Here is a 12,500-nt window from a genome sequence, read left to right on the forward strand (position 1 = left end):
GCAGTTTGGGCGAGTTGGTATGTCATGACTGTTTTATGCTTGTAGCGCAGCTCGGAAGAGCAAAAAAGGAATAAGGTAGGGGTAATCAAAGGGAACTGGAAACAGAGTGAGCGCTAACTTCCAACTGACAGTTTATTTCGTGACACGAGACTACTTATACACTCGGCAAACCATATGACATCAGGAGATAACAAAGACATGAAGCAACAAAACCGATAGTAACCAAGTGGTAACATTCAGACAGCCTGTGGCTGCAGTCGGAGATACGCCAATTCATTGTTTGATAATGATAATGAAGGTGAGCTTACACATGCATGGCCCAGACCAATGATAGCCTTTGCTTCGATGATTTCTCTTGTGAGCTGATTACGACTGCGACCAAGAATGACGCATTCCTCTAAGACAGGTTCGCAACCACACGTTTTGCAGTGCTGCGCCAGAAACCCCCCAGCTGTAATACAATTCTTGGCATTGTAACGATGTTCGCGCAGCCTGTCATTCAGACATCGGCCAGTCTGACCAACGTAACATTTTCCGCACTTGAGTGGAAAACAATAAACGACACAATGTGTGCAATTAACAAACTTATTTTTGTGGTTCTTATCACAGGAAAGAGGAGCTACCTTATTGGGATTAGTGAGTTTGCAAATCCTCATTAGCTTGTTAGGGGCAGAAAAAACTACACGAACATTCGCTCGCTAGGCGATTCTCTTAAGATTATGCGAGACGGTGTGAATATAAGGGATGACGCTAGTCCTACCCCTAGTAGTTACAGGATTATCTGCGTGCTTATCAGCTTATCGTGCTTATCAGTGATTATCAGTTTTGCCTCTCAGTGCGATCGGCTTTCGCAGGCTGGTTATCCCGTGTCCCTACAAGTATCAATAGCAGAACGAATTCTAAGAGAGCGAAGAAAAGACAACCAGCACGCAGATAATCCTGTAACTACTAGGGGTAGGACTAGCGTCATCCCTTATATTCACACCGTCTCGCATAATCTTAAGAAAATCGCCCAGCGAGCGAATGTTCGTGTAGTTTTTTCTGCCCCTAACAAGCTAATGAGGATTTGCAAACTCACTAATCCCAATAAGGTAGCTCCTCTTTCCTGTGATAAGAACCACAAAAATAAGTTTGTTAATTGCACACATTGTGTCGTTTATTGTTTTCCACTCAAGTGCAGAAAATGTTACGTTGGTCAGACTGGCCGATGTCTGAATGACAGGCTGCGCGAACATCGTTACAATGCCAAGAATTGTATTACAGCTGGGGGGTTTCTGACGCAGCACTGCAAAACGTGTGGTTGCGAACCTGTCTTAGAGGAATGCGTCATTCTTGGTCGCAGTCGTAATCAGCTCACAAGAGAAATCATCGAAGCAAAGGCTATCATTGGTCTGGGCCATGCATGTGTAAGCTCACCTTCATTATCATTATCAAACAATGAATTGGCGTATCTCCGACTGCAGCCACAGGCTGTCTGAATGTTACCACTTGGTTACTATCGGTTTTGTTGCTTCATGTCTTTGTTATCTCCTGATGTCATATGGTTTGCCGAGTGTATAAGTAGTCTCGTGTCACGAAATAAACTGTCAGTTGGAAGTTAGCGCTCACTCTGTTTCCCGTTCCCTTTGATTACCCCTACCTTATTCCTTTTTTGCTCTTCCGAGCTGCGCTACAAGCATAAAACAGTCGATGGCGGAGATTGTAACGGTGCGCATCGATGCCCTGTTGTTGCTTTATGTGCACTCGGGCAAGCTGACGGGCTTCTTCCGCGCGTTGCACGAAAAGTTCGGCATCTTGGGCGAGGTTGAGATGATCGATATAGTCGCACGGCAGCATTGCTTCTAACATAGTCTGAATTTCACGGCCATAAACGAGGTAAAACGGCGTGAAGCGTGCTGTTTCTTGCGTAGCAGTATTATAGGCAAACGTTACGTAAGGGAGTATCTCGTCCCACGTCTTGTGCTGTACGTCTACGTACATAGACAGCATGTCAGTCATCGTTTTCTTCAGTCGTTCGGTCAAGCCGTTTGTCTGCGGATGATAGGCAGTTGTCCTTCGATGGGTCGTGCAGCTGAGTTTAAAACCGTCTTCAATGAGCTGTGCTGTAAATGCTTTGCCTCGGTCTGTGATGACGTGCGATGGGGCGCCATGCCGTAGGTCGATGCTCGGTATGAAAAACTGGGCAACCTCGGAAGCTGTGCCTCGAGGCAACGCCTTTGTCTCAGCATACCGCGTTAAGTAGTCCGTACGTGGCGACGATTATCCACCTGTTGCCAGAAGATGACAGTGGAAACGGGCCCAGAAGATCCATGCCGACCTGGTCGAAAGGTTTGGCAGGTGGGTCAATCGGATTCAACAATCCCGCAGGCTTCACCTATGTCATCTTATGGTCATCTTATGGTCAGCTTATGGGCAGAAACATGTCAGATGTGTACAGAAAGTAGTTTATTCGGTCCCCCTGTCGTGCGGTTCATCATATGTAGGCCAAACGGGCAGATGTCTGAATGACAGTTTACATGAGCATAGATATAAGATGGAAAACGAGCTCTCCGGTCATATAAGTGCGCATTGTAAGGCTCACAAGTGCATCCCAGATTTCGATAGAACCAGTGTTCTGTACAGAGCTGACCACCAACTCACAAGGAAGATAGTGGAAGCGCTTGAGATAAAAAAGCGCGGTCTTGAATGTATCAGTGAAGCCTCAGTTTCGCTTTCGACAAAGGAACTGGCATATCATGAGAGTGACTCTTAAAAAGGTTATTCTGTATCTTCGCTTCCTTGTGCGATGCAGATGACTGCCCTGTTTATTTCTTGTTTTTTGACAGCAGCTATATATTACTATGTCAAGAAATAAAACACTCAGTTGTTAGTGCGCCTACGTGCTGTCTCGTGTTTCCCTTCTTCGTGTGTTGTTTTATTCGGCGCCGTCTTTGTAATCATGCTTAACCAACTAGCCCACCAACACATGCCCAGTCACTGGATTTTAAGGCTGAAACATTTGTATTAAAGGAGTATAGTCAAATAGAATTAGTGCGGCAGCTCGGTTCTGAACCGATTCAATGGTGTTAATCATATTAACCTGATGGTTGTCATAAATAGCACAAGCATATTCTAGTTTAGTTCGGATTAAGGTTTTATATGCAAGTTGTTTGACTGAGGGAGATGCTGAGGACAAGTTACGGCGTAGATAACCTAGCAATCGGTTGCAGGAATTGGTTAACTGATTGATATGATGGGTCCAAGATAAGTCACTAGATATATGCACTCCTAGGTATTTAAATGTTTCACACTGTGTTAAAGTGCAGTTGTTGAGGAAGTAGGACGGTACTACATAATTACGACGTCAATGAAACCGCACGTGTGAACACTTACTGACATTGAGAGACATGCACCATTTGCTACACCGTGCCTGGATTTGGAGGTCTTCATGAAGAGCGGAGCAGTCTAAATCATTTGTTATCTGTCGGTATAAAACGCAATCGTCCGCAAAAAGGCGTACGTTGGATTATAAGTCAAGTGGAAGGTCATTAATACATATGAGAAAGAGGAGAGGCCCAAGGACAAAGCCTTGGGGCACACCAGACAGTACAGGAGATAGAATTGAGGAGATCGAGTTAGCGGAAGCAAACTGAAGGCGCACGGTTAGAAATTCACGGATGCAATTAAAGATGTCTGGGTGAACATTAAGGTGCGAGAGTTTATGCAGGATGTTGCATCTGGGTCGCAAGCCCCAAGGGTAGCGTTGGCCTGGCGGCTTGGGGCACAACTGGAAGCATCCGAAGGTGCTGGCAAAGGATGAGTCGACTGCTAACAGAACAACTTGTTTATTCTAGCATCGCAAAAGAGCGGCCGGTCAGGTCGACCGAAGTGGAGAGACGGGAGAGCACGTTACTCGACGGAAGAAATCGGAGCCTCTCTCCTGGCGTCCGGGGGCAGCTGCTTTTATTGGCGGCGAGGAGTTACGGAGTCGCCATCCATCGGAAGCGCCTCGCTGGCGTAGTATGAGGGATCACGTGGCGCGCTCCTCATAGGTTTTGCTGTCAGCGCTCACTGAAAACACCACGCGCGAGCTCTCCCGGACATTTCTGTAAGTACTTTCGAAACTAGAGAAGTTTTTACTGTCTAAATAATAATCTTGGGCAAACTGAAATCACAGACTCGTTTACAGACGCTATCTCTTTACCGAATACGTACTAGTGAACGCCACTGCGCGCGGTCGCCGCGATGGAGACTTCCGAACCAGCTTTCTTGCGTGAAAGGTGGGTAAACGCTGAAAGCAAACTATGTGAAATATGTTCTTATGTTTGAATAACTAAATGTAGCGTAATAGAATGAAGCCTCAATGCAGCAGTCGCACAGATTCGCAGCGACCGACTGCGCTTCTGCATGCTTGTCCGCGCACTGTTTCGCTTTCGCCGCGTGCGCGCTTTCGCACCGTGCCTTGAGCTTTCAGCCGCAGAATACGAGCATTTGACAGTATACAAGCAACCATTGTTGCGTGGGCGCTATCAGAGCTGCTCAAAAATAATTTCATTGTAGAGACTTGAACGTGATGTGCCGTCATGACGATTCAATAATTTTTTTTTCATCTAAATTCTTGGACGTTTCAATATTATTTCTCGAGTTGCGTCGCACTGTATGTTTATTGATGTTTTCAGCGTGCGATTTCCCGCTGCTTCCTTTTTGTAATCCAGTGCACAGAATTCATAACACAAACATGACCATATGCCATGCTTTTTTAAATGTGCTTCTTACCGCTCCCTTTCCACTCCAGTGAACTTGCCAGTATCTATAGCATCGACAAGTTCATAGACCAAACCGTCATGACATTAGTCGGGCAGCGGATTCGGGCGAGCGTCTCAGTGCGCGTTTTCTGAACATCGCAGACCCGGCGCCGTAGCAGAAATCTTCCTCGCGTCTGTGCTTGCTGCATACCCGAGTTGTGGCCGATTACTATTTGCCGGTTTTATGTTTCGCTAGCCAAGCTTCACGCAGCTTCTTGTCCTGCGGCTACGTGTGAATAAGGCTGACACCGGGCTCCGTTGCGTACGTCCGGCACTGCGGCACCGAGCAGTATGCCTACCATGTTGCGCGCCTTCAAAGGCAGCCACTACCTATTGTAGTGCTTTCCAGCGTTGTCAAGGAGACACTCGAAGCGGGAAAATCTCACCACTAAATGAGGACCGCAGCGTACAAGGGAATTTAAACTCGTTTTCAGCTCGCTTCGGCACTCCCGAAGCAGCCGACGCGTCCGCTATGTCCACGTGATCCCTCCTAGCACGTCACGCCGACGGTGGCGCCAGCTTTTCCAGTGGTGGAGCTCGAGGCCAGGGCAAGAGGAACAGCTCGGGATGGGTAAAGCCCCTCAATTTTCCAAAAGTAGCGCCATTCTTAGATCTTTCCGCCACCCCGCTCACCAAGGCGCTTCCTCCTCCACTCCTTCTGTCGCCCCATCCTCCTCCGCTCCCCCATTGGCCAATCTGTGTCACGTGAAAGCAGGCCCCGCGCTTTTGTATATTTTTTTCTTTCCGGCGCAGAGCAGGCGCCGTGCTTTTGTATATCTTTTCTTTCCAGCGCGCTGCGACCCCCATTCTTGGGCCTGCGCGACGAAGTACGGCAGGCGGTTTGAAGGAGCGCGGTAGTTTTATACAATGTGTTAGGGCCGAGTGCTTAATTGCGATGCCGTGCTGCTGCGCCTACGGTTGCCACAACAGACCCAGTGACGGCAAAAAGCTTTTTGCTTTACCATCCGCCGGGCGCAACGCAAAACGAAGTGTGGATTCACAAGATCGGGCGGGCTGACTTCGAGCAAGTGGCAAACGCGCGGCTTTGTGAAGTAAGTGCCACGGCTCCTCCAACCTCTTCTTTTGACGCCGTGTCAAAACGGGCCCGTGTCCAGTGCATTGGGGGCGCGTTAAAGAACCCCAGCTGGAAAAAAATTAATCCGGAGCCCCCATTATGGCGTGCCTTATGAGATCGTGGTGTTGGGATGTAAAACCCAAGAATCAACTTTTTTTTCTGTCTTGTGTGCCTTGACTGTTCCAGTTAACGCAACACTGCTTCCTTGTGAAAACTTACAACGCAAAAGAATACAGACGCGCGTAGTATACAGAGATAAAATTAGCACTTCAACTAAAGTGTTGCTGGTGCCAATGAGGGGAGGGGGATAATTATTTTCTGAACCTCTTTCCAGTTGTCCCATCAAGTTCCTTCTTTTTTTTCTATCAAATTCTAACCATTTGCACTGTAATAAATAAATAACGATTTCATATGCTGGTACGTTCAAATTATCTATACCGCCTATGTGTGAAAACGTTGCTCATGGCCACCACAAACTGTGCATGAGCTACGTACATCTGTAAAAGGCGCGGAACAGAAACGGCCCTGCTGCCAGGCATCGCTGGCCGCAGACAGTCGGAATCTCTCACGCGCCGGCCGAACAAAAGCATCCTGCAGGTACGTAAATTAACCTACGAAACCACGTGCACATACTTTCACGCTGTCAAAACCTGAAACTCTGGTAATTACTCGCGTGTCTGAGCACACCGCGTGCTTGTGTCGTGTTTCAGCAACACGAACTTTCAGCGTGCGCGCGCTTTACGCCTTAAATAATGGTGCTTTTCTCTATTTCTTCCGCAAATCCGACACGACATGCTTAACCCTTTCAGGCGCCACTTGCAATTATGCATAGAAAAAAATCTTTTTATATATAAACATTCTTTTTGGGACCTAAGAAACACAAAACCATCGAATTCTTGAAAGTGATCATGAAACTTTATTATTTGCAACATCGTACACAATTGTGTACACAGCGCCCCGGTGGTCACAAAATTCACTTGTGGAATGCGAGGAAGCAATTTCTCTCTTTCGTCAGGCACAGTGGCACGGCGCATTTCATGCAGAATATCCGGGCGCCTCGTGTGCACTTCTCGAGCTTGCACCTAATTCGCACCTTCTGGTCGCGGGATTGGGGCGAATGGTCAAAGGAGTCGTAGTGCGCACCGGTGCAAGGAAGCGATATTCTTGCTTTTTTGCCCTGTCTTTGGTTGTGGTGCTTGCATCTCTGCAAGAGAAGGCCTTCCACGCTTTTTCTTGGGTAGCACCGACTTAATTAATGCTTCGGCAGCTTGCAAGCGAAATTTTATCAAATATAGGAGTTTAGCTCTAGGCAGCGTTTGATTGTCGCGGTGGTAGTCCAGCAAATAATTGCACGTACCCAGGTTCACAAAAGGAAAAAGCACTCTCAGTGTCCACTTCTTCAGCTTGCGTTTCCCCTACAGCAGCATCTTCCTCTTCTGTGAGGTTGGTGAACGCAGCTGCAACGCAGGCGTCGGTCGCTTCACACGTGGCTTCTTCTTCGTCACTTTCCCCGATGTCTGAAACATTTATCAGCAATGAGCTCCAAAAGCCTTTCAGCTGTCTTTTGGGTTTTCTTATGCTTGTTTGCACTGTAGAAAGAAGAACGACGAATGGCCAAAAAACCTGGAAAGAAAATGAAAGCAACGCTCAGCGTTCCTCATTTCTGCAGTGACCACGGCGCTTTGTACACAATCGTGTACACATGCGCGTGCGAGCGTTAGCGTTCGGTCATCTCCTCAGAATGGATGAAAATATCACTCCTCGGTACTTCATATGATGCACAAGCGCGTCTAATTTTTTTTGCTTGCCACAATAAAAAAAAAAAGCGGCTCTAAAAAAATGGCTGTGGCTTAGGTAAGGTTAAGCCCAGGATGCGAAGCATACTAGCCTTTATTTTAGTTGTTGAACCACTGTTTAGCCTGGTGAACTGCTGTTGCTTGGCTATATTTGGTTCGGCTAGACGAAGAAACAACTCATGCATAACTTCTTCGCCTTCAAGAGTGGAACGCGACAGCGTTCCCGTCGACCCGCCAAGGGGTGTAAGACAATGGGCTACAGGGCAGCGACTACGCGCCCCGCATTGGACGCGGTGAGCGTCGAGCAAAGCAGCGTTCGGCGCGCCAACGAAATGTGCGCCTGAGCAAGAGACGCACGCCTTAGAAACAGCGCGTTTCTAAGGCAACACCGCATTCACTAGAGGCGCTTTTGTACCGCTTTGAAGCGTTGTACTCGTGGCTCAGTGGTAGCGTCTCCGTCCCACACTCCGGAGACCCTGGTTCGATTCCCACCCAGCCCGTCTTCCAAGAGTTGAGCCAAAGCCACTTCTCCTCTGTCGTGACGTCACGGTGTCACGTGATTTCATGGTCACCGCCGCGCCTGAGGAGCTGGGTTGAGCCCTCGTAATATGCTTCGCATAAAAAATAAGAACTTGACTCACCGCTCTTTGCTGCTCCAGCGTCCGCCATTTCTTGTTTTGATATGAACATTTTTACCGAAATGCGACAAATGGCCCCCAAAATACACATGGTTGTCAGTTTAAAGTTTGGGAATGCGCTAAAGCCAACCTAATAGAAAATTGCGCGCCCTAAACGTGGAAAAAAAAACACCAGAAATACAATGTACACAATTGTGTACAAGGCGCCTTAAAGGGTTAAGGCCAGTTACCGACTGACAAAGCAAGAACTAGATTGAAAAAACTGCTCCGCAGGATTCGAACGAACTTTTCCGCGGATTTCCTCCCGTAGCGTGTTAGCCGTCGTCTCCTACGGCAGGCCCACCACCGTCGAGGCCGCGCCGAGAGGAGGAGGAGGGAAGTGAATGGCGCTACTTTGGGAGATTGAGGGGTTTTAGGGATGGGGCGCACGTGACGGCGCCGCACGGACACGGTTGAGACTAGTAGTGGCGCATCCGCCGGGCCGGCGCTGGTCAGACCTCCTCGCTTCACAGTTGGGGAGCAACTCTCCCCGGCTGCCGCGCTTTCAGAAGCATGGGCACACACACACACACACACACACACACACACACACACACACACACACACACACACACACGCACGCACACACACACACACACACGAAGACACGGGGCATTGAAACATGCCTGGACGCGCTTGGCGGGAGGCGTTGCGGCAGCGCTGAACGGGCCAAAATGTCCGCCGCTTTGAACGAAGCCCCGGCGTCCGTTGCATCCGCGCCGGCTATACCGCGCGTCGTAGGCGAAACGTAACAAGAAGAAGAATATGTGACACTTTATCGAATACTTTTTCGAAGTCCAGAAAGAAAGCGTCACTGGGGATGTTGCGATCAAGATGAGAATGCAAATCGTGTAGGAACAGAGCAAGTTGTGTGTCGCAAGAATGAGCTTTGCGAAATTCGCGCTGATTACGCTGAAATAAATTTACAGATGACAGGAAAGTGGCAATGTTCCATCACGTGTGAGCATGCATTGCAGTTGGTCCCCTGAGTTACTAAGCAAGGCAATATAATCAGCGAATCGCAAGTTACTAAGGTATTCTCCATTAACTCTTATCCTTGGTTAAAACACGTTTCTGGGCTAGCTGGTTAGAATCCATGGTAGTGTGTATAAGCGCGACTGGACGAGGACGAAGAAAGAAACAGATACACAGACACAGAAGCACTGTGTCTGTGTATCTGTTTCTTTCTTCGTCCTCGTCCAGTCGCACTTATACACACTACCATGAACTCTTATCCACAATTCTCCCCGATCCAGGTCTCGTGTTCCATCAGTTTCGAGCAAACACTGGTGATGGAAATTGGACGGTAGTTGACAGGATTTGTACGGTCGCCTTTTTCAAATACGGGAATTATTTTATCAATTTTCCGGTCAGTGGGAACTGATCCCGTTGTGAGAGACTGTTGAAATATTAGCATTAGAAAAAGACTGATGATGTGCTTAGTGCTTTTTAAAACCTTGGAGTTAATGCCATCAGTACCACACGAGGACGAATTTTTAAAGGAATCGATGATTTTAATAATTCATTCACATTAATAGTATTCCTTTAAACTGATCGTAGCGCTAAAAAGGACGGACACACGGTGAAAAGACGGCACGACGGCGAGAAAACGCTACTAGTTAGTTGTCACTAACGCTAGTTGTCAGTAGCGTTTCCTCGTCGTCGTGTCTTTTCACCGTGTGTCCGTCCTTTTTAGCGCTACCATCAGTTTTAAAGAATGCATCACCAACTAGCCCAGCACCAAGTTTTATTGAAATTAAAAGTAATGTTTGCTACAGAAGGACAAGTCGAAGGTGGTAACACGGGAAGAATTTCAGGGTAGTCATTAGTAAAAGCAGAACAGAATGTAGTGTTTAAAGCTTCAGCGACCGCGGTTTTAGGGACTGGAGTGCCAGACCTGTCACGTAGAAAAACAGTGTTGGACCACTGGGGATTAATACATTGCCAGAAACGCTTTGGGTTATTGTGAAGCAAGAGGGCAACGTGGAACAAAAAAAAAAAAAAGAAACACGTTTGGCCTCTGCGACCTGCGTGTTATATTGTTCGACTGCAAGGCAATATTTCTCCCACTTAAGCTCGGATTGAGAAGAGTTTGCAGAACGGAAGAGACGTTTTTCCTTGTTGTTCAGTCGTTTTAGTGTGTTGTTAAACCATGGGGATTGTTTCCCTTAATTAATTGTTATGGTCATCATCATCATCAGCCTGGTTACGCCCATTGCAGGGCAAAGGCATCTCCCATACTTCTCCAAAAACCCCGACTAATTTTGGCCATGTTATCCCTGCAAACTTCTTAATCTAATCCGCCCACCTAACCTACTGCCGCCCTCTGCTACGCTTCCCTTCCCTTGGAATCCATTCTGTAACTCTTAATGACCATCGGTTATCTTCCCTCCTCATTACGTGTCCTGCCCACGCCCATTTATTTTTCTTGATTTAAACTAAGATATCATTAACTCGCTTTGTTCCCTCACCCAATCGGCTCTTTTCTTATTCCTTAACGTTACACCCATCATTCTTCTTTCTATAGCTCGTTGCGTCGTCCTCAATTTAAGTAGAGCCCTTTTCGTAAGCCTCCAGGTTTCTGCCCCGTATGTGACAACTGGTAAGACACAGCTGTTATAAATTTTTCTCCTGAGGGATAATTGCAACCTGCTGTTCACGATCTGAGAATGCCTGCCAAACGCACCCCAGCCCATTCTTATTCTTCCGATTATTCCCGTCTCATGATCCGGATCCGCAGTCACTACCTGTCCTAAGTAGACGTATTCCCTTACCACTTCCAGTGGCTCACTACCTATCGTAAACTGCTGTTCTCTTCCGAGACTGTTAAACATTACTTTAGTTTTCTGCAGCTTAATTTTTAGACCCACTCTTCTGCTTTGTTTTGTTACCTCCAACCTGCCTCCTGCTTCATCAACGCCGATAAACACCTTGAAGAGACTTTGGTCGACTTCAAGGAGAAAAGAACAATCAAAACTTAACTGTCACATACGTGAACCTAATTTTTTAACAATACGTAGCTCACCTCCAAGGCTTATTGTAGGCTCAAAGACGCATGCGCATATAGCGCTGGGTGCCCCATCCACCTCAACGCCAACAAAAATTCCGACATGCAGACTTCAAACACTCGAGCGCGTCTCACAGAACCATTTCCCACGTAAAAGACGCCACGTAACATACTGCGCGAGAGCAAAACCCAGCGCGCCTGCCCAAGCCAGCATACAAAATGCCCACAGATGGCTCCACAGCGTACGAATTATTAAAACACATTATGGCGGCGCCCATGAGAGAGAGAGAGAGAGAGAGAGAGAGAGAGAGAGAGAGAGAGAGAGAGAGAGAGAGAGAGAGACCAATTACCAACGTCTTGTGACGCAGGAAAATAAAATCACAAGGGTACTGTAATTATTCGCACAGCTTCTGTCCTACATCGCACTTACCATGACTATCCCTCCCATTCCCACGAAATCTAAACATGTAACCTACAGCTATCGGGACAATGCGAGGCACAGCTGATAGTGGCCGTATCACGCGTTCTAAAATTGAAGACATTTACAAAAGTTGTGTTCTTGATCTTTACCTTCGCAGATTTTTTTAAAATCGTGTTCCCCCCATTTTCGCTAAATTTGATATCGGTGGCATTTGTATTTCTGCCAGGGCAATGGGCTGCCCCGTTCGTTAGACACACTCGCTCCAGAACGCACGTAATTATTCCAACAGTTACCCACTTTGCCTACATGCATCGCTTTCTAATACTGTCACCAAACACAAAGCTGCTTTGTTTAGTTCACTGGGGACACCAGGCGAACCCAATATACACATGCATTAAAAAAAGAAAAGAACCTCGAGGGTTCAATAATTATTTGTAACCCTTCTAAATAAACCAGAAACGTTAAAACTTCGCGACACATATTGCACTTAAGCTGCATCCATTCCTTCTAGAGATAAAGTATGTGAAATGCAGTTCTCTTGAACATTTGGGAAACGCAGCTGATAACGGCAGCTCAACACTTTCGAACGCTTCCAATGTTTGTTTGTTTTTTCTGCGAAAGCTGCATTCAATCAACACGCATTTAACATCGCACACACACTTGGAATAGCGTCCTCCCCCCCCCCCCCCCCCCCATGTTCGCAAAATTTGACCTCGGCTGTAATTGTAATTAGGTCAGAG

Source organism: Dermacentor albipictus, chromosome 9 (genome assembly GCF_038994185.2).
Source record: "Dermacentor albipictus isolate Rhodes 1998 colony chromosome 9, USDA_Dalb.pri_finalv2, whole genome shotgun sequence".
Classification (NCBI taxonomy): Eukaryota; Metazoa; Arthropoda; class Arachnida; order Ixodida; family Ixodidae; genus Dermacentor; species Dermacentor albipictus.